The sequence below is a fragment of the Elephantulus edwardii genome, unplaced genomic scaffold (genome assembly GCF_000299155.1).
Source record: "Elephantulus edwardii isolate Elephantulus edwardi_28Jun2011 unplaced genomic scaffold, EleEdw1.0 scaffold00088, whole genome shotgun sequence".
Classification (NCBI taxonomy): Eukaryota; Metazoa; Chordata; class Mammalia; order Macroscelidea; family Macroscelididae; genus Elephantulus; species Elephantulus edwardii.
The window spans coordinates 3,068,318-3,088,906 of NW_006399838.1; the positions used below are offsets into that span (position 1 = coordinate 3,068,318).

General features: G+C 38.9%; 1 protein-coding gene across 6 annotated transcripts in view; it reads right to left on the bottom strand.

Moving 5' to 3' along the window:
* NLGN1 (neuroligin 1) overlaps positions 1-20,589 on the bottom strand; it is a 1,195,112-nt gene that overhangs the window by 239,626 nt on the left and 934,897 nt on the right. The gene's annotated exons all lie outside the window — the stretch shown is intronic.

The window sequence follows — 20,589 nt, forward strand, 5'->3', positions numbered from 1 at the left end:
CAAGAAAACAAAAGTCCTCACCAATGGAGCCATAGGCAATATCATGACTGATGTAGAAAAGACTGAAGTTCTCAATGACATCATCTTAGTAGGATCCACAATCCATACACGTGGTAGCAACAGTCAAAAATGCAAGATTGTATTATTTTGGACAAATCTGTCCTCATGGTCATCTTTAAAGTGCAAATGAGCAAAGATGTGCTACTTCAAAGACTAAGATGTGCCTGGTCTAAGATTTGATATTTTTAATTGCTCCATGTGCATCTAAATGTTGGAAAATGAATAAAGATGACCAAATAAAAGTGATGCCTCTGAATTGTAATGTTGGCTCTGATGACAGATTATCCCACAGAATGTTAGACACAGAAGCAAGTCTATCTTTGGAGGAAGTAAAACTAGAATTCTTCTTAGAAGCAGGAGTGCTTACCTGTGTCTCATGTACTTGGGGCATGTTATCAGGAAGTGCCAGCCCTGTGAAAAATGTGTCCTTCAGGGAAAGGTAAAGTGTCAGCAAAATAGAAGACCTTACATAAGATGGATTGGCACAACAACTGCACCGATGGGCTTGATCAGGATGGACATTGGCATGATAGCACAGGGGAGGGAGGGAAAGGGACCCAACTGCTGTTCACAGGGTCGCTATGAGTTATGATAGACTAACAGCAATATTACACCTAACAGCAATATTACAATGGACAGAACCTAACAATAACATATTACTGAGCTCTATTTGTATTGCTGCACATTCCTACGATTAATTGTTATGATTATAGAACTTAAATATATTAATAAATTGGTGACATTTAAAAATGAAGAGGAGAGGCCAAATAAAAATCTAAAACTACCAGCTTGGGTTTCCCAGGGCACATCATTTCCTTCTACTGACCTGACTATTTTCCCTTAACTATATCTGCTGGTGTGTAGTCCCAGCTGGTACCCCCTCTCTTCCACTGATTCTAGAACAATCCATGTGCTAGTGGACATAGCACCTAATGGTCCTAATATTCAATTTCTTCAAACATTAAGATAATGAAAAAATAACTTTCCCACAGCTTATGGGTTCTGAAAGAGTCACGTTTATAAAAACTCAGTGGTCATGACAATGCAAGGCATTATTAGCAGCTATTTTGTTATTGTGGTTTTTACTGTCATTAAACGTAGGGTCCGGGGGTGGTGCCAGGCAATGCGTTGATTCTGAGTCATGGTAAACCTGTGTGTGCAGAGCCAAGTTACGCTTCACAAGATTTTCAAGCTTGTGGCCTTTTGGAACCACGTTATGAGGTCTTCTTTCAGAGGTATTCCGGACTGGCTTAAACCACCAACTTTTTGATTAATAGTCCAGTATTTAACCAACCCGAACAAATCATGAAATTTCGACTCTTTAAACTGCCTTTCTAAAAATTAAAATACTAAAGGATGGTCTCCTCTGTCTGATGCATGAGGGTTAAGTTACTGCTGCTCAGTGCCAGGTGGTATCCAAGCGTGTGTAAGAAGGGCTGACAAGAAATACATCTCCACACTTGCCTTGGGTGTTTCGCACGTGACCTTTAGAAAGCATCAGTGACTATTTACCAAATGCCATTGAAGGATTGTTCTCTGGGACAAAGTATTTCTGTTTAGTGCTTTAAATTTATTAAAACCACCAATATTTCCCCCTAGATTAAAATAAAATACTCTAAGACTCTATGTCCAAATATATAGTGTCAAAATACAGTGGAAAACAGAAACATTGATTCAGATAGTTTAGGCAAAGATCCATGGTATTAGGAAAATAAATCTATGGTCAAAACGATGGGGTTTTTTAGTAGCCTACATAAGCAAACATTTTTTATTCCTTTCAAGTATTCATCAGTTTGTCCATTGATATATGGTTTAACTTTCTTGTTGTTCTTGTTCCTGTTGTTGTGTACCATCAAATCATATCTAACAGGCACAAGAGGAGATTGTCCCTTCTTCTCCAGCAGAGTATCTGGTGGATTTGAACCACGCACTTTAGGGATTTCAGCACAGCTTCTTGCCACTAGGCCACCAGAGTTCCCTTGGTTTAACTTTCTTTCTTTTTTTTTTTTTTTAAAGTGCAATTTCCATTTTATTTTCAGGCGAGTTTTTTCTTCAGCCTTTTAAGGAATCAAATCCTTACATAGGCTTTGGTGGTGGTCGTGGGGCAGCACCTGCAGGTCTAAATCTAGGTGGAGGTGTCTGGTCCTTTCGGGCTTCACGAGAACGGTTCCTCACGACCTTGCTGTGAATGGCACAACTCACACAGTAGTGCAGCTTCACATAGAGCTTTGGAAGCACGTAGGCGTCGAAAACACTCGCTTCGGAAATGTCCCTGACAGCAGCTGCCTCTACTATATTTCGGATTACGAACTTCTTAATTGCCTTGTCTTTGGGCACGCACCGGGCGCAGTTCGTGCAGCGAATAGGCTGCACGTGGCCGCGGCCCTTTTTGGCACGACCGTTGTTTCTCCTTTTCTTCATCATGTTGGAAGCGAGGATCCGAGAGTGGTTTAACTTTCAGTAGCTCATATTTGGGGCATACTGCTAGTAGAACTATCACTTGGAAAGGAACATCATGCTTAGGCAGATAAGGTCAAGCAAAAGAGAAGAAGACTCCCAATGAGATGGATTGACACTATCTTTGTAATGGGCTCAAGAGAGGATTTGGATGGCACAGGGGAGGACAGGGTTAACTCTCTTGTTCACATGGCTTCTAAGAATCACACTCAATAGTACCTAATGACAACAGCTTATGTCAGACACCCTTCTGGGGCTGTTGTCAAAATTCTAGTCTCTTTAAAAAAAAAAATTCTAGTCTCTTTCATAAATATTTTTTTACAATGTACCAAAACTCAAAATAGAAAAACATGGAAATGACCATTTGTAAGGACTAAAATGTGTTTTTCCAGAGTTGGATATTTTTGTAGTGAGTCTGGATCTAAGAGACAACTGCAACAATATCTTACTTTGACTGAAAAAATGAATGAGATAGAATCATCTCTTTAAAATAACCACATAGATATAAAATCCAGATACAGCAATGCAAGCAACACAGTGAATGCTGGGATTAGTACACTTGGAAGGTAGATGTGGAAAAGCAGGCAAAAATCTGCAGGGAATTGTAGCAGAGGACCCAGCGGAACAGAGAATTAAATAACCACAAATCAGGATAATGTTCGCTCAGGAAAAGTCACCCAGGTGAACATCTGTAGTTTCAAGCTTTTACAAGTCTAGGGAAGGGCAATGTTTGCTTCTAAAACTGGCAAAATGAGGCTACATCACTTTGCAAACCGTAACAGCCACATCACCCCACAGAACTCATTGAAGACAAAGTGGTTTAGGAATTCGAAGTTCTTGAACACATTTTTGAATGAGCCCTAGTGGTGCAGAGAGTAACTGCTTTATGGTTAAACCAAATATCCACTGTCCGAACCCACCAGCAACTCTATAAGAAAAAGATGTAGCTGTCTCTTTCTGTAATGATTACAGCTTTGGAAATCCTATGAAGCGGTTCTTCTGTACCCTACAGGGTCACTCTGAGTTAGAACCGACTTGACAGCAATCCAGTAACACATTTTAAATTACAGAAAGGGCCAACGCATTGTTTCCCTTTACAATTGGCCACGGCAGACATGAAATATGTGTTGGGACCTTGAGGACAGCTTCTGATTTTACTTCAGTCATTGAGGCTACAGCATCAGCGATCCTTGAATCCAAATTTAAATTCCAAAAGAGCTGCTCCTAGAGAGCAGTACAGAACGTGACATTGAAAGGAATCCTTAGACGCTTGAGGTATCTTCACAGCCTGGCTCATTAGAAATATTCCCCACACAAGAACACATCAATGGAAAACAGTTTGCACTGTGGTTAAAAACCCAGCTGAACCAAAATCAAGAAGAGTTACTTCGATGTGTTAGTTTCTTTATGGATACATGAGGTCAGAAATGAGGAATGAATTTTCAAAGAAAAAGAAAGGGAACCTTACGGACAGTTGCAAGAAAATGCAATTTTAAAGAAAATGCAAAACTCACGCTCTGCAAGTCTATCTCAGCTCATGGTGGCCCTCCAACAGGAGTCTGTCTTTCTCTCTCTCCTTCCTTCCTTCCTTCCTTCCTTCCTTTCTTCCTTCCTTCCTTCCTTCCTTCCTTCCTCCCTCCCTCCCTCCCTTTCTTCCTTCCTTCTTCTTTCTTTCTCCACTCCTTCCCTTTCTCCCTCCCTCCTTCCCTTCCCTCTTTCCTTCATTTTCTTTTTTTAAAACACTGATTTACATACAAAGTGCAAAGAAGTCATATACATTGTTTTCACACCAAATCTTTCCTCTTTTCTTTACCCATCCCTCCCTCCACCCATCAAATTGTGTGACCCTGTGAATAAGCCCCTCTCCTTCCCCACTTGGATCCTCATACTCATTCTACAATAATTGTCTTATACAGTATTTGCCTTTATGAGAGTAAGTTAACTCCATCAGATTTCTGAGATGGTAAGTTGTTCTAAGAGGACACTGCCTTATTTTTCCCCTTCAGAGTTTCAAGTGGATTGAAACTGCCCAAGACACAGTCTTTCGTTTAGTAATGCAACACTCCATGGACACTATGCTTTCTGTCACCCATAAAGAAAATTAATAAAAGTATGTAAAATCATTACAAAGTGATTGCTCTTGGCTCTTGCACATAGTTGTATTTTTTAAATGGACTTATTTGTTCTTTTGATACACATTGAGTAGGTTTTTTCCCAACACAATGAATTCAAATGTATACCAACTCTTCCGTGTCCCTCCCCATTGCACAGCTTTCACATACCTGTGTTGTTGTCAAGTGCCATTGAATAGGAGCAGAGGCATAAGTGACTTTCCAGAGAGTTTTCCGAGACTGGGAGTCATGGGAGGAGGCTGTCCATCCTTCTTCTCTGGAGCAACTGGTGGATCTGAACCATCTACTTTTGGGTTGGCAGCATAACTCCTTACTAACCAGACCACCACAGAGCATCCCTTACATACGAGGGGGTTAAAAACACCGTGGCTGGATCAGGAACAGCTCCTCCACTGGAGAAGAATGGGCAATATCCTCCTATGCAAGTAACTGCCTCTGAAAACCCCCTGGAGGGTCAACTAAGGGTCAGTTCTGCCTCAGTGGTCCACAGCAATAACAACAACGATATAGTGTCAAACATCTTTGAAAAGTCAAGAAAACCCAGGAAAACATGTTCCTCTGCTATTAGACAACATTGATCTGAGACCAGCAACGCTACCCCTCATTCCATCTCCTGTTTTTAATACAGCTTGGATTTCTGATAGTTTCTCATCACTGTGCTCCTGTGAGGGTCTTTTAATTATGTAAATGATATTATTTGAAAATGGACACGTTTTATTGAAGTCCTCCTCTTTAGAATGGGTACAAATACAAATGTCTTCTAGTCAGCTAATGAGGTAGCTGCCCTCTGAATTCCATGGGCTCTAGACGAGTGACTACTTGCATCCACTCTTTGATATATTCCTGGAACCTTGTTTTTTGCAAATGTCTTCAGTGAAGGTCAGACTTCTCCCTTCAATGCCATCAACTCTTGCTCGTATGCAAACTACTGAAATAGTTGAATGTTGAATCTTGGTAGAGTAATTCGTGTCTTCCTCCAGTATGCTCTTAGAGATTTCTGTATTTTTCAATATTTTGTCACGCTGCAACTTGAGGTTTGATTTTTTCCCCTTTAGTTTATAACTGACAAAAAAAATACCATTATTAGAACTGCTAAAATAAAATTTCACCCTTTGTTAGAATTGAACCATTGACATTGACACGGGTGTTTTATGAGTGCCCGGCTTTCTCCCCAGTATTTGCTTCTGTCATTTTTATATTTTTTTAATTTGAGCCACACTATCATATTAAAATGGAGGGGTTCTTTTATGATATTTTTAAAAAGTTACAATTATTATTTTTTGAATAGTAAATACAAGAGAGAATGAGATTTATGACCACTCATAAATCGCCAGGAATAATGCAAACTGGTAGAGCCATTCTGGAAAACTATTAGCATTTTGTCAAAAATTAAACATGCAACTTGTCATATGATACAGTGGTGGCATTCCTGGGCATTGATCGCAGAGAAAGAAATGGTTTCCCATGCAAAAGCTACTATATAAATGTTTATAGCAGGTTTATTAGTCTTTTCATAAACCTGGAAGAAACTACGCTGTCCTTTAGCCAGTGAATGGCTTCACACATTGTGGTACATTCAGATCAGAAACAAAAAGACTAGTCATATGTGCAACTATCTGGATGGCTCTCCAGAGGATTGTGTGGAAAATACCATTTGCATTAGGTTACAAAATAGATTTTACCATTTATGTAACATTTTGAAATAACAAAATTAAAGAAATGGAGAGCATTTTAGTTAAGAAGTTAAAAAAAGGAAATGGTACAAAAGAGAAAAAAATTCAGGCGGGATCTTTGATGGAGACGAGACAGTTTTGTTCGTTGATTGTTTCAATCTTGTTTCAAGCCTATTTTGAGGTTTTTCAATATGCAACCAATGTGGGGAAAAGATGGGTAAACAGTATATGAAATTTCTCAATTTTACTTCTTGAAAAATGTATGTACACCTAAATTATCTCAAAATAAAAGACGTGATTTACATATATGTCTTGCAAACATGGTTGCTATTAATTGTCTTAGAAATTCAAAGTCAGGATAAGCATTTCTCAAATCTATAATAAACAAAAGACATGGACATATGGGAGATGTTTGTATATGTACTTTTACATCAAAGAATACTGACAGAATGAAACAGAAAAGTTATTTCAGTTTATACTAGAAATGTCTAACAGATCCTCAATTTTTGAGATTATATATAAAGTATGAGAAAAGCTCATGAAAAAACTCTCTAGTTTCACAAAGTGAGCAACCCAGATTGCATTTTTTTCAAATAAATTTATTTAAAATTTGATTTAAAATCTTTCCTTTGTCACTCAACTTGTAAAACGGCGGTCAAGTAATTGAATATCTTGGAACTTCATTTTCTCATCTTTAAAACAAAGCTAATGATCCCTAACTAATGCTGTTACAAAGATGAAGTGTTTTGTGTAAAAGGTCTTATCATTGGATAAGGTACAAAATAAATGATCAGCCACTTTTAGTAACTGTATTTCTTTTCCCTTCAGAGATTCAAGCACCCTGTAAAGACGCATCCTCCTCCATCATGAGTGGTTTGTCACCATTGTCCAAGACAGAGCTCATCGCCATTCTTATAAGGGCTCCAAGTCCAACATTCCTAATAATAAACGGTCCCGTGAGTCCTTACGTGTCTCGGGCACTATTATATGTTTTGGAAAAGTGACAGAGATTGACCAGGTGAAAATAGAAATGGCAAAAGGACTAGAAGAATCAGGGGGTTACATACTCTGAAGGAAGACAAATAAAAACACCTGTCCAGTATTGAAATGATCTGGTATCACTGGCGTTAATTAGTGATGTAAATTAGGACAATCTTCCGACTTAAACAGTCTGACTGGATTCTCTTTTACCCTCCGTTTACTGTGCTTTCCAGGAGCTCTGTGGATAATGGTTCAAGGGCTCATTTGCTAAACAAAATGTCAACAGTTCAAACCCACCAGCCGCCCGGCAGGAGAGAAATTTGACAGATTGCGTTCACAAAGATTTCAAGCTTTAGAAATCATTTTTTGGCATTTCCGCGCTGTCTTCGTAGGGATGCTTTGAGTCATAATCCACATCGTGGCAGTCTTTTTGTGTTCTGTTTGACAGAATAAACAAATGTATCTTGGAAGGAGTACAATCTCCATAGAAGCAGAGATTCTAAGATTTCCATTTGCATATTCTGGGCATGTTGTCAGGAAGGGCCAGCCTTTGGAAAAGGACAGAATGCCTAGACAACTGGAAGGTCGATGAAAGAGAAGAAGCTCTGGGGCTGGTGAACGAGTGGATTAAGAACGGCCCAACGGAGGCAGGTGAAGTCTACCAGCTACTCGTCAGGAGAAAGGTGGGTAACTTCGTCCTGGGTGATTCACGGCCTCTCAGAACTGGCTTAGAGGGTCAACCACGAGTCGATTCTGACTTGATGTCACATAACAACATGACAATGAAAGGAAGATTTTCTATGAGGTAGATAAACAGAGCTACTACAACAGAGGGCTTACACATGGTGGAAATTGAGAAGATAACATCGAATCAGGCATGGGTGTAGTTTCTTCTACATAGTGTAGCTATTATTTGGAGTTGATGCAAAAAAAGACATAAAACAATGACAACCTGACCTAGCACAAGTTCTTCACTGAATCCATGGTGCCTTCTCTTTTCTCATTCTTCCTGCCAACTTGACCCTGAAAGCGTATCTTATGCTGTTCTTTTTCTATTCTTGTTAGCGAGAGCATAATGATTTCAATGAGGTAATTTGACTTTTCGATCAGAAGCAACATTTGAAGGCTTGGGATATATTCTAGAGAATAAGTATGCACTAAATTATCTGACTGCAATCTTATCCATTTGAATTGCACACTTCAACAAATATTTGATTATTTTTTCCATTTCCCACATGCCTACCAAACTTAATCACCTACAAGCTTACATTAAAATATGAACTTTTCTCTGAAGCTTCTTTCCCCATTTTGGAGATCCTCCACCAAAAAATAAAGTGAACAAAATAAATCCAAAAAAAAAAAACCCCACCCAAAACACTTTTCAGAAAGCTCTGCTATTGCTAGGTGTTGAGGATGATTCATAGTGACCATGAGAACCACAGATCTGAACCCTACCCTATCGCGTGCCATCCTCATCATCTCTGATACCCTCAAACCCATTGCTGCAGTCACTGTTTGAGGGTCACTGTTTCAGTCTACATGGGTGAGGGTCTTCCTCTCCTTCACTGTCCCCTCAACTTTCCAAGCACAATGTCCTTCCTCAAGGAATAATCCTTCCTAGAAACTTGCCCAAAGTAAGCAAGAAGATGCTTTGTCACATTTACCTCCAAAGAACACTCTGGCTGCAACTTTACAAAACATACCCGCTTGTTTATTTGGCAGTCCATGGAGTACTTGGTGCTCATCTCCAAAACTACAGCTGAAAGGCATCATTTTTTCTTCCATCATCCTTATTCATTGTCTAGCTGTCAGCAGCAAGGCAAGTGCCTAAAAAAACTACAGTGTGAATTGAGTCTTTGTCCTCACACTAACATCATTGCTCTTCAGTAGTTTGGAGAAGTTAGAAAACCTTGTTATTATCCACCAGATGTTCTGCTGGAGAAAGAGGTACAATCTCCTCCTGTACCTGTCAGATCCTATTTGATGGTACGTACACACACACACACACACACACACACAAAACAATAAAGAAAGCCTTGTTGTGTTGTTCTGTGCTATCGAGTCACTATGCACAAAAGCTCTGAAGCCTGCCCTATCCTGAGGGAGTTTCACTGTCTCCGTCACACCTAACTCCATCGCATTCAAGGTCTTCCCCTTTTCCCCTGTCCCTCCACCCTTCTAAGCATGATGTCCTTCCCCAGTGATGGGTCTGTCCCTGGCAACATACCTGAAGAGTGTGAGAGATCTTCAAAACCCTCACAGCTAAGGAACAACTTAGTTAAACTCTCTCCAGAACAAACCCTGTTTGTTCTCTTTGCAGTCCACGGAATGTTCTACATGCTTCTCTAGCACCAAAACTCAAAGGCATCAGTCCTCCCCCGGTCATCATTAGTCATTTTCCAGCTCTCTGCTACTTGGTAAGTAATTGCACAGAGCATGGCCTGGATCAGGGCAACCTTGGTTTCCAGACTGACATCATTTCCCTTTACCACTCAAGCTATCCCTGTCAGCTGATTGCCCCCATACAAGTTGTCTTTTGATTGTGTGACTGCTGGTACCAAGGGTGTTGACTGTGGAGCAGAGCAAGCTGAAATTGTTAACAACCTTAGTCTCCTCTCCATCTATAATGATGCTGCCAGCTGACCCAGGGGTGAGAGTCTTTATCTTCTCAATGCTGAGCTTCAATCCATACTTAAGACTGCTGTCCTTGACCTCTGGCAGCAAACATTTCAGGCCCTCCTCAGTTTTGGCAAGCAAGGCTGAGTGATCTGCATAATTTGTTCCTTTTGATTTTCTGACTCCAGCTCCTTGTATATTTCATTATAGTACTTTGCTCTGTTACCCGAGCTGCCCTTTGAAATCTTCTATTCATCTCTTTAACTTCCTGATTTCTTCCTCTTGCTTTAGCTTCTTGGTGTTCTAGTGCAATAGTTCAGAGTCTCTTCTAACATCCATATAAGACTTCTCTTCTCTCTTTGTCTTTGAAATGATATTTTGCACCCACCAAGGATGATATTCTTTATATCCTCCCACAGCTCATCTGGTCTTCATTCATTACTGCTCAAGGCTTTAAATCTGTTCCTGAGATATTTTTTAAATTCAGGTTGGCTACATCTAGGTCAAATATTGGTTCTTTGTTATCATCTTCTTTAGCTTCAACTTGAACGTGCATATGAGTAGTTGATGCTTCGTTCCACAATCCACACCTAGCCTTGTTTTCCCAACTGATGGTGAGCATCTTCAACTATTCTCCCCCAGATGCAATCAATCTGGTTCCTGGCTACACCATCAAGTGAGGTCCATGTGTATAGCCATTGTCTGTTTTTCTTACAGGAGGTATTTACAATAAATGAATCCATGATTGTGAAAAATTCTATGATTCTATCTCCAGCTACATTTCTGTTGCCAAGCCCTTATTTTCTGACTGCTGACCCTTCTTCCCTGTTCCTAACTTTTGCATTCCTGTCACCCATTATTTGTAATACTCTTGGCACCAGCAGTCAGGAAATCAAAAGAATTGCAGTTGGAAAATCTGCTGTAGGGAAATATCAGTCTAGAGACTAAGGTGCACCGAATACTGGCCATGGTCTTTGCAAATACTTGCTATGCATCAGAGAGCTGGACAATGACTAATGATGACAGAAGAATAATAGATGCCTTCTGGCTGTGGTGCTGGAGAAGAGTTTTGAACATACCATGGACCGTCAAGGAAACAAATAGGTCTGAGAGGGTGAAACCAAGTTTCTCCTTGGAGGCTAGGATTATGTGTGTGTGTGTGTGAATTATTTTATTATTCTTACTACAATGAGGTTGAATTTTTTTCACATTATTGTTCTTTTTTCTTGGTTACTCTATTATATACTTGTACATTTTTATTGTGATACATTTCCTTTCTTGTTGATTTGAAGAAGGCATTTTCAGTATTTAGGAGGCTAGGATTTAGAAGCTCCGTCTCACATACTTTGGGCACATGACCAGAAGGGATCATTCCTTGGAGAAGAATCTCATGCTTAGAAAGGTAGCACTACAACGCAGGAAAGGGAGACCCCGGATGAGATGTATTGATTCAGTAACTGGGGTGATGGGGATTGGTGTGTCAGAATCAGTGAGACTGGCTCAGGTGAGGGTAGACTTCAGAGATCACAGGCAACTTGACAACACATAACAACAACAATAACAGCTCACCAAATGCATGGTTTTCAGTTTTACATAGATACTATACAAGATTTCATTTGCGGTTAAAACTTTTCACTTGTTATAATTTTTCATTTGTGATTCGATATTTTGTGTTGAGTATTGATTCAGTGACTGGGGTAATCAGGATGGGTGTGTCAGAGGCAGTTCGATTGGCACAGGATAAAGCAGTGTTTAAGACTGGTGTATATAGCGTCACTATGAGTCGCAAGCAACTCGACGGCACATAACAACAATAACAACAATTTCAAATCAACATTATAAAATACTTGGAGACGAGATCTAAGTCTATTAAAATGATCTTTAAATCCTTAATGTGTCTTTGAGATGTTACTTACAGGGAAACGTTTTGTTCACAGCACTCAACAGGTAATTTTTTTTTAAAAAAATGAATGCATTAATCTGTAGTAATTTATTCCACTGCACTGTACTTAATAAGTGCTCAATAAAAGCTATCTGAGTAGAACAGGTTTTTGAGAATTATTATTGTGATATTTTTAAACCTCCTATGTTCAGTTCAAGTGAAATATTTCTATAATATTTTGAAGCTAAAAGAACCAAATCCTAACATATTGAGAGAAAAACAAATAACCTAATAACTTCAGAAGAAACAAGAAAATAGCAAGATACAAAGAAGGACACTTGTAGCATTAAGAGAAGAAATGAGAAGCCATTGTGAAGAACTGAAGAAGAGGACGTGGCGTTGCAAACATAGGAACACAGAAGGGACAGAGTGGAGAGTGGAATAGCACTGCCGGAGGAGAAGCAACAGTCACTTGTTTATCTTCTTCTACCTTTTCACAAAGTAAAACTATAAAATGTTACTGAGAAACTGTAACCAAAAAAGGATGAAGCTAAAGGTGAGTTGTGTGATGTACACAATGTGTGGTGTCCTGGAGAAATGTAGTGATGCTGTGACAGTTACCCATAAAAGTCATAGGACCTGGGTTTTAAATGTAACAGGTGGTACAGGACCAATTACATTCAAGAATAAGAGATGGTAGATAGAATCCAATTGGGAGAAATTTTATAAAACACAATGTATGGAAATAATAATATAAAACACAATGGGAATGAAGATAATTGTGACACATTGTGTGCTAATTTTGTATGCAAAGCAATATAAAATGAAGCATTTAAAAAAGAAACCTCTCTCCCTAAAATATAGAATAAGTAATGGCGATAGGTTCTGATTAGAATCTCTAATCAGAATTTTTGTTTTCGTTCCACATACACTTCTATACATACTGACATTTTACCAACTTGCTGCAGCGTAACAAAAGGTCCTTAATTCAAAGGCATCAATTCTCATAAAGCGCAACTAATTTATCTTATTTTCTCCTATCTTAATGGTATATTTGTTAACTGTCCATTCACCAGAACATTTAATTCCTATCTAGAAATCCATGATTGTGATTAATACAAAATCTGCTCCAATCCTGAAAATACAGATGGGAAGATTCTCTGACTCTTTCTGATGACCTCTCCTATCAGAGAAAATATAGATCAAGAGAAGAGTAATACTGAAGTAAGAAAGAACTAAAGTATTTGCTAGTTTGTTTCTCTAGGGGTAAAAAAAAAAAAAAGCTGTAAAACCAATTCCCTGCTCTCGAGTTCAGAACCATTTCCTAGCAGAGCCTCCAGCAGGTTTTCGGGCTGAGAAATGCTTGGAGGAGATTACTCCTCTTTCTCTGGAGAAGGTGCTATTGATTGACTTTGAGCCAACGGAGAGGGTGCAGGCTCTGCGTCGGCAGCTTACCTCTGGAGACCAGGCCACCAGAGTTCCCTTCAAAAGCTAACTACTCAGACATGCTTTAAAAGATTTTGAAAATTCTCCCAGCAATTACTGCTATTCAGCATAGTTCCTTTCCAGTCCAAAAGGTCTGAGGAAACGCTTTCTTATCGCTCATCATCAGTTTCCTCCAAAATCAAAACCTTTTAAGAAAGATTTCGACAAACGTGACACACCAGGAACGTCTGCACAGAAGAAACCAAACTCTGTTCCCTCTGACTAACTTCTAATGCAAATACACCCAAATGTCAAAACAATGCAGAGCAAAGAACTGCAACTTCTGGCTGAGGAAAGGATTTACAGCTCCTCCCCGGCCCCCTTTATTTTATGGCTGCCATATGAGATTTTATTTCTGGATGAAAGCTGCATTGATAAAGGACTTTAATTGTCTGTCAGCACGCCTTATGGTGAAGTTGCTTCATTTCCTTCACGCCTGCATCTCATTACTGGTTCAATCCTCCAGACTACCTCCACGGTGAGGCGGTGCTTAATTAGGACAGCTGAAGCGACGCAGGCAGGTACAGAATACTTTCGTCTCCCCTATTCGCTTGATGAATCTAATAGACTATTGATTTTCCATCTTCAAACAGCTCAGGCACCATTCAGTCATGACATTAGTGGTTCATTAGCTAGTATTCCCCGCTCTGATGGGCTGTCAACATCGCCAAGGCCATCCAATGAACCAATCAACTGTCAGCACCTGCAAGGGACGCTCTTGGAAAACCAGGTTTCAAATGTTGTCCTTTGTTATTTTTCTCTCCAGTGAAGTCTCTATCGCTATAGTCATTTTTCTTACTTAGCATTTGAATAAGGCTTTCATTTCCCAACAACTCTACTTGGAACCAGGTGTTTGCTTTTGAAAGGTTGATTGTGTTATCGGCCGACAAGCCATAATTTTACTCAGAATTAATTCTACCCCTTTCCCACATCCGTAATATTTTGAAAATAATCTGACACTATAAACAGTTCAAAGTTGTCAAAGCAAATGGATCCTTCTAATTTTAGAAAAAAAATATCTTTATTAATTCCAACTGTAGTTTTAAGATATGATTATCATATTAAAATGCAGCGGGGGGAAAGATGAGTATCTCACTCCTCCCACCCCACATACACACACTTCCCCCTCACACACTGAGAAACATAGTAACAGAGAAAAGGGGGAGGGGGAACTAGCTTTGATTCTTTTTAATTGCATATAAACTCAAAAAAGGATCACACCAAATAGTAACACCTCTATCTTTGGTAAGAATGGCACTCAAAAAGACGAACTTACAGGATGAAAAGTTTCAATTTTTGCACACAATTCTACATGTATTCTGACCCTATTTTTAAAGTTACAGTACCTATATAGTAAGATCTTAGTTGTACAGTGATAATACGGTCGTCACACCTTCTACTACAACACCATTCCTTTCACACCTTTCTCGCGTCCCTTCCAAGTGCCATTCCTCTGTGGATATTCCCTGATCTCCCCAGTAGAAACAGGCATTGTATCATCATTGCTTCTACTTTCTTTTATTTATTAAAGGACTTATGACATAAAAACCTAAAACCAAACCTACTTGCTATGAGGTTAATTCCATAGTGATTCTATAGGAAAGAAAAGAATCGTCTCACAGGGTTTCCGTTGTTTTGGTCCTTTTAAATAATTTTTATTGATCTTCCCACAACTATTAGTATACACTGGGTTTCAATAATGTACATATTCATATACTTGGTGTCTTAGGTCATTAGTTGCTATTGACTCTGTCAACTCATCTCTTCAATTCAAATACAATTACATCTTTCCTATTCTTTCCCTTCCCCATCTTCCTTTTCTCCCCACCCCTCCTTCCCTTTTTTTTAGTATTTATACATATCTTGTGCAGTTACACTGCTTTTTTACCAATAGTGATATTATGCCATTTTATCCTTCTGGAACTGAGTTATTTCACTTAACACAATGCTCTGTACCCTGCCCCATGGCTGTAGTTTTAAGGAAACGCAGACAAGCACATCTTTCTTCAGAGGAATGGCTGGCGGGTTTGATCGCCTGAACTTTCAGTTAGCAGGCAGATGATCAATAACTTGAAGCTCGCTGCTCTTTAGTTGATTTTGACTCCCAGTGACCCTCCATTAGGATTTTGAAACTGTGAATCTTTACAACAGGAGACTACCTATTTTTCTCCCTCAAAGTGGCTAGTGGATTTGAACTTCTGACCCTTTGATTATTTAATGCACTATAATGACACCAGGGCTCCTTAGTTATATTCAGTATACTTTATTTTCAATTGCCTAATAAGCATATGGCAGTGGACAGTGATTAAGGAGACCTAAAAAAAAAAAAAAAACAACCCCAAAAACATGAAAAAAATGGATGCCTTTGCACTGTGCTCCCAGTGAAGAAAAATGAGCACACAGTAGACTGATAAAATAACAGACCTCTCTTGGAAGAAACGCAGTCAGAATGCTACTTAGCGGTAAGACACTGAGATCTCGTCTCAAAAACTTAGCGCTTGTTATTAGGATGACTCAGTCCCTGGAAAACCACATCGTGCTTGGAAGAGTAGAAAGTCAGACAAAGAGGCAAATCTTCAATGACAGGGATTGACTCAGCGGCTGGGAGAATGGATTCAAACACAGCCAGAATTCTGATGACGGGAGGTGTTTCACTCTGTTGTACGGAGGGCCACTGAGAGTTGGGATTAAATGGATGGAACCTAAAACTGTAATTCTGAAAATGTTTTCCTTCTATTGCCAGGATCATGCACCTTAAGCTGACTCTAATTCATGGCTACCCTGAGTAGATAGCACTGAACTGCCATCCGTAAAGATTTGTGTTGCGGGTTTTTTGTTTGTTTGCTTTTGTTTCTGCAATTCTAAACGATCTTTCTCAATTTACCATTATTTTATTGTTTATTTCTATTTTTAATTTTACATGTTGTTGTTGTTATGTGCCGTCGAGTCGCTTGCGATTCATAGCGACCCTATGTACAACGTCCCTAAACTCCGCTCTGTCCTGAGCCATTCCACCATCTCCGACACTCCCATCCCGATTACCCCAGTCACTGAATTTCAAGAGCATTGTGTTTCACACTTTCTTTCATGCACACTGTTTCATACAATGTTTCCTACAGATTGTGTTTATGCAATTAGTCACCATTGCTCTACGCCCACCATTGTCCCATCTTTTCAGGTTCTTGATAGGGTTTTTGCATTTCTATCAGCCCGCCCAGTTTTTATTACTGAGACAGTCTAGAAACACACAGCCAAGCCTTTCCTATCCCAAGGCATATCTGAGTGGGTTTGAACTGCTAGTCTTTATGCTGATAGGCAAGCATGTATCTGTGTCAACCAGGCATTCTTTCTTAAGACATATGCCTCCTTCATTCTTTCTCTCATTCAGTTAGGCAGCCAGTGATTCTTATAATCTGATCAACATTCATTACAAATCTATAACGTGCAAATCCTGTGTTGGGCTCTAAGGAGAAATGAATAAAATCAAAGACAAGTACAGTCTCTGTTTTTAGGCAACTTACAGTTCTGAAATGGAGATATCGTGTAATTACATGTAATCACTCAAAGTCATTATTAACAACAACAAAAGCTGTCATTTATTCAGATCCCACGGTGTACCTGTCACTAAGTTACACACTTTACATGCATGATTGAATTTCAAATACAATTTTAAAAACACCTGAAGTCAGTTATCATGTCCTAATTTTTCATACAATGATATTAAAGTGAGAGATGAAATAGACATCACACAGCTGATTGAAGGTGGAAATAGACTTTGTATTCAATCCTGACTGACCTGAAATCAGCATGCATTTACCTTCTCGGTTGCTGAACAAAGAATCTGGAGGTAGATACTTTCTAAACCAGGACAAAAAAGAATGTTGTGAAATATTGAGGGGAAGGAGTTGCTTTCAAATTGGATGCCGATAAAACATAAATTGGGATGTATACATAGATTGTATGTTAGGACAAACTATTATTCTACCCAAAAGAGAGAGCTGCCTCATCACTTGTGAAGATCTTAGAAACCTCTAAGAGACATGAATTATGAGCTAAAATTTAGGAATATTGTGGAGAGAAACATTTGTAGTTTTGAGACATAAAGATCTGACAACTTGGGCTTTCTCTGGAACAGCACATAGAATCCACAATGAGAGAAATCTATAACGTGAAGTGAAGGGCTGAGACTGGAGAACAGAACATAAATCAGGGCAGTAAGGGCCAAATGTTGAGAGGTTTTGTGTTCCACATTAAGGATATTTAACAATGTTGAAAAGTCTTGGAGGCCGTAGGAATTTAAATTAGGAAAGATAAACTCAGCCATTTGTTTATTTCTTTAAAGAGTCTGTGGAGTAGAATTCAGTACGCCTGCTTAACAAAATGAAATTCAGGAAAATAATTACACTTTCTTTAAAAAAAAAATGTACTGTTTTTGTGTGTGTGTACCATCAAATCAGATCTGACTGGTACATGAGGAGTTTGCCCCTCCTTTTCCAGCAGAGCATCTGGTGGATTTGAACCGCATGCCTCTGGGATTGCAGTGCAGCTTCTTGCCACTAGGCCACCAGAGCTCCCCAGAATAATTACACTTTGTGATAAACATTACTGCTTACATGAAAATCTTTTAACACAGACTTTGTTGATTTACAAATATTCCACGAGAGAAGTCTTATCAAAAGGGGAGAAATGTGGTACAGAGTTTCAAGTTCTTATGAGATCTAGATTTTCTAGAGCCATTTATGCTGAATGAATCCCCAAAACTACTGCCCTGAAATAATCTTTAAATATTAAACCTTAAATAAAACATCTTAACCTTAATAAAAAAAGAAATTGTTTTTAGTACAAACAATAAGGTAAAAGCAAACCAGCTCTCTGGGTTGAGTCAGTTCTGACTCCTAGCAATCCCATAATTGCCTCCATGGGGTTTCCAAGCTATAAATCTTTATTGCAGCAGAATGCTTCAATTTTCCCCACATAACAGCTAGTTAATTTGAACTGCTGGATTAGAACTAACTTCATAACCAAGCCTTAACGCACAGCAAAACCAGGAGTCCTTAATCAAACCATAACTCACCTTAATTAGTAAATAATATCTATGCTCAGCCTTGAACTCTTTTGAAGAAGAGTCCATATGGGATCAAACTGTCGGCAGCAACTTGAAATTTTAGATAGGAAGTTTGGAGGGTACAGTGAGTTTGTGAATAATGGAGGAACAACTTGCAAAAAGGAGGGTAGGAGTAGATGAACCACTCGAAGAATGTAAGCAGTGTCACTGAATTGTCCATGATGAAACTGATTAATTGGTGTAAATCAAAGTTAGAAAAAGGAATCTGTTTATTCGGGCAAAATTTAAAGTCAGACTGGGGGATTCTTTCGTTTTTTATAGTTTTAGGCACTGAAGGTGTAAACAAGAAATAAGAGCACAAAATTGAAGTATACATTGTTGTTTTCTAGAAAGCTCTAAAAATTTGAAGGGGTTGTTTTCTTTCACTTTCTTTCAAAGAGAAACACAAGCCTCATGTCCATTTCATGGAAGCCTGGGTAAACTAAATTATACTCTCCGTGCTGGACAGAAGGTCTAGAGGCCACCAACGATCACACTGAAGTTTTAAGGTTCATCTTTAAAGATGACAGCTCAACGATGTCAAACAGATACCATGAGGAATCCCTGGCTCAGCAAAACACATCAGAACTATCTACCATCCATACGTGAACGCTGAAAATCGCTGGATAAATTTTAGCACTGACGTCCATTGCCTAGGGGAATTGACTTGACAGATTTTTTTAAACTGCTTATCTTTTTGAGATACATGCATCTGCTAAGTTCTTTTCACATTTATCTTTTCCCAAGATACATGCATCAGCTGTTAAACTTCTTAGGACAAAAGAACTTTATGCTGGCAAATTCTTTTCAGTTTTTTTTTTACTTGTGAGATTAACTAAGCCTTCCATTTTAGTTGCTTTACTGTGTCACTTTAACTCAATAATTAAAATGATGGCAGATAGGTGACAACTTAAAATAATGACTGCAGGATACAAGATCAACATACAAAAATCATTTGGATTTCTCTACAGTGACAAAGAGAATACAGAGCCAGAACCAAGAGAAACAATACCTTTCACAATAGCTAATCACAAGATTAAATACTTGGGAATAAATTTAACCAGAAGTACAAAGGACCTTTTCCAAGAAAATTACAAAACATTACTACAAGAAACAAAAAGAGATCTTGAAAAGTGGAAGAATATCCCTTGCTCATGGATAGGAAGACTCAATGTTGTGAAAATGGCAATACTACCAAAGGCAATTTACACATGTAATGCAATTCCTATACAAATACCAACCCCAATCTTCAACAAGATGGAAAAGGCAATCTCCAGTTTCCTTTGGAATGGAAAGAAGCCCCGAATAAGCAAAGCACTCCTTAAGAATAGAAGAACAGTAGGAGGTATCTCACTCCCTGATTTCAAATCCTACTACACTGCTGTAGTGGTAAAGACAGCATGGTGCTGGTACAATGATAGACACATAGATCAATGGAATAGAATTGAGAATACGGAGATCAGCCCATCTATCTATGGTCAACTGATTTTTAACAAGGAGATGAAATCAGTTAAGTGGGATATGACAGCCTTTTTAACAAATGGAGTTGACAAAATTGGAAAAGTATCTGCAAAAGACTCAAGCAAGACCCACACCTCACTCCATACACAAAACCCAACTCAAGGTGGATCATGGACCTAGGACTAAAACCAAGGACTATAAACTTCATCACAGAAAAGCTAGGAACAACACTAGAAGTCCTAATCCACAACATAAACAGTCTTCCAAGTATCCTGAAAAACCTACAATCAGGAGAAGATAAAGTAGACGAATGGGATCTTCTAAGACTCAAATCCCTATGCACATCCAAAAACTTCTCAAACGGGGTAAAAAGGGAAGCCACCAACTGGGAAAAAGTATTTGGTAATAATATATTAGATAAGGGACTTATATCCAGAATTTATGAAATATTTGAACATGACAACAAGATAAAGATAAATAATCCAATTGAAAAATGGGCACAGGATATGAACAGGCACTTCACCGAAGATGACATTCAGATGGCTAACAAGCACATAAAGAAGTCTTCAAAATACCTAGCTCTAAGAGAGATGCAAATTAAAACAACTATGAGATATCATCTCACCTCAGTCAAAATAGCAAAATAGAACAGCAAGCAACAAAATGCTGGCGAGGTTGTGGAGAAACTGGAACCCATATTCACTGTTGGTGGGAGTGTAAAATGGTGCAACCCCTGTG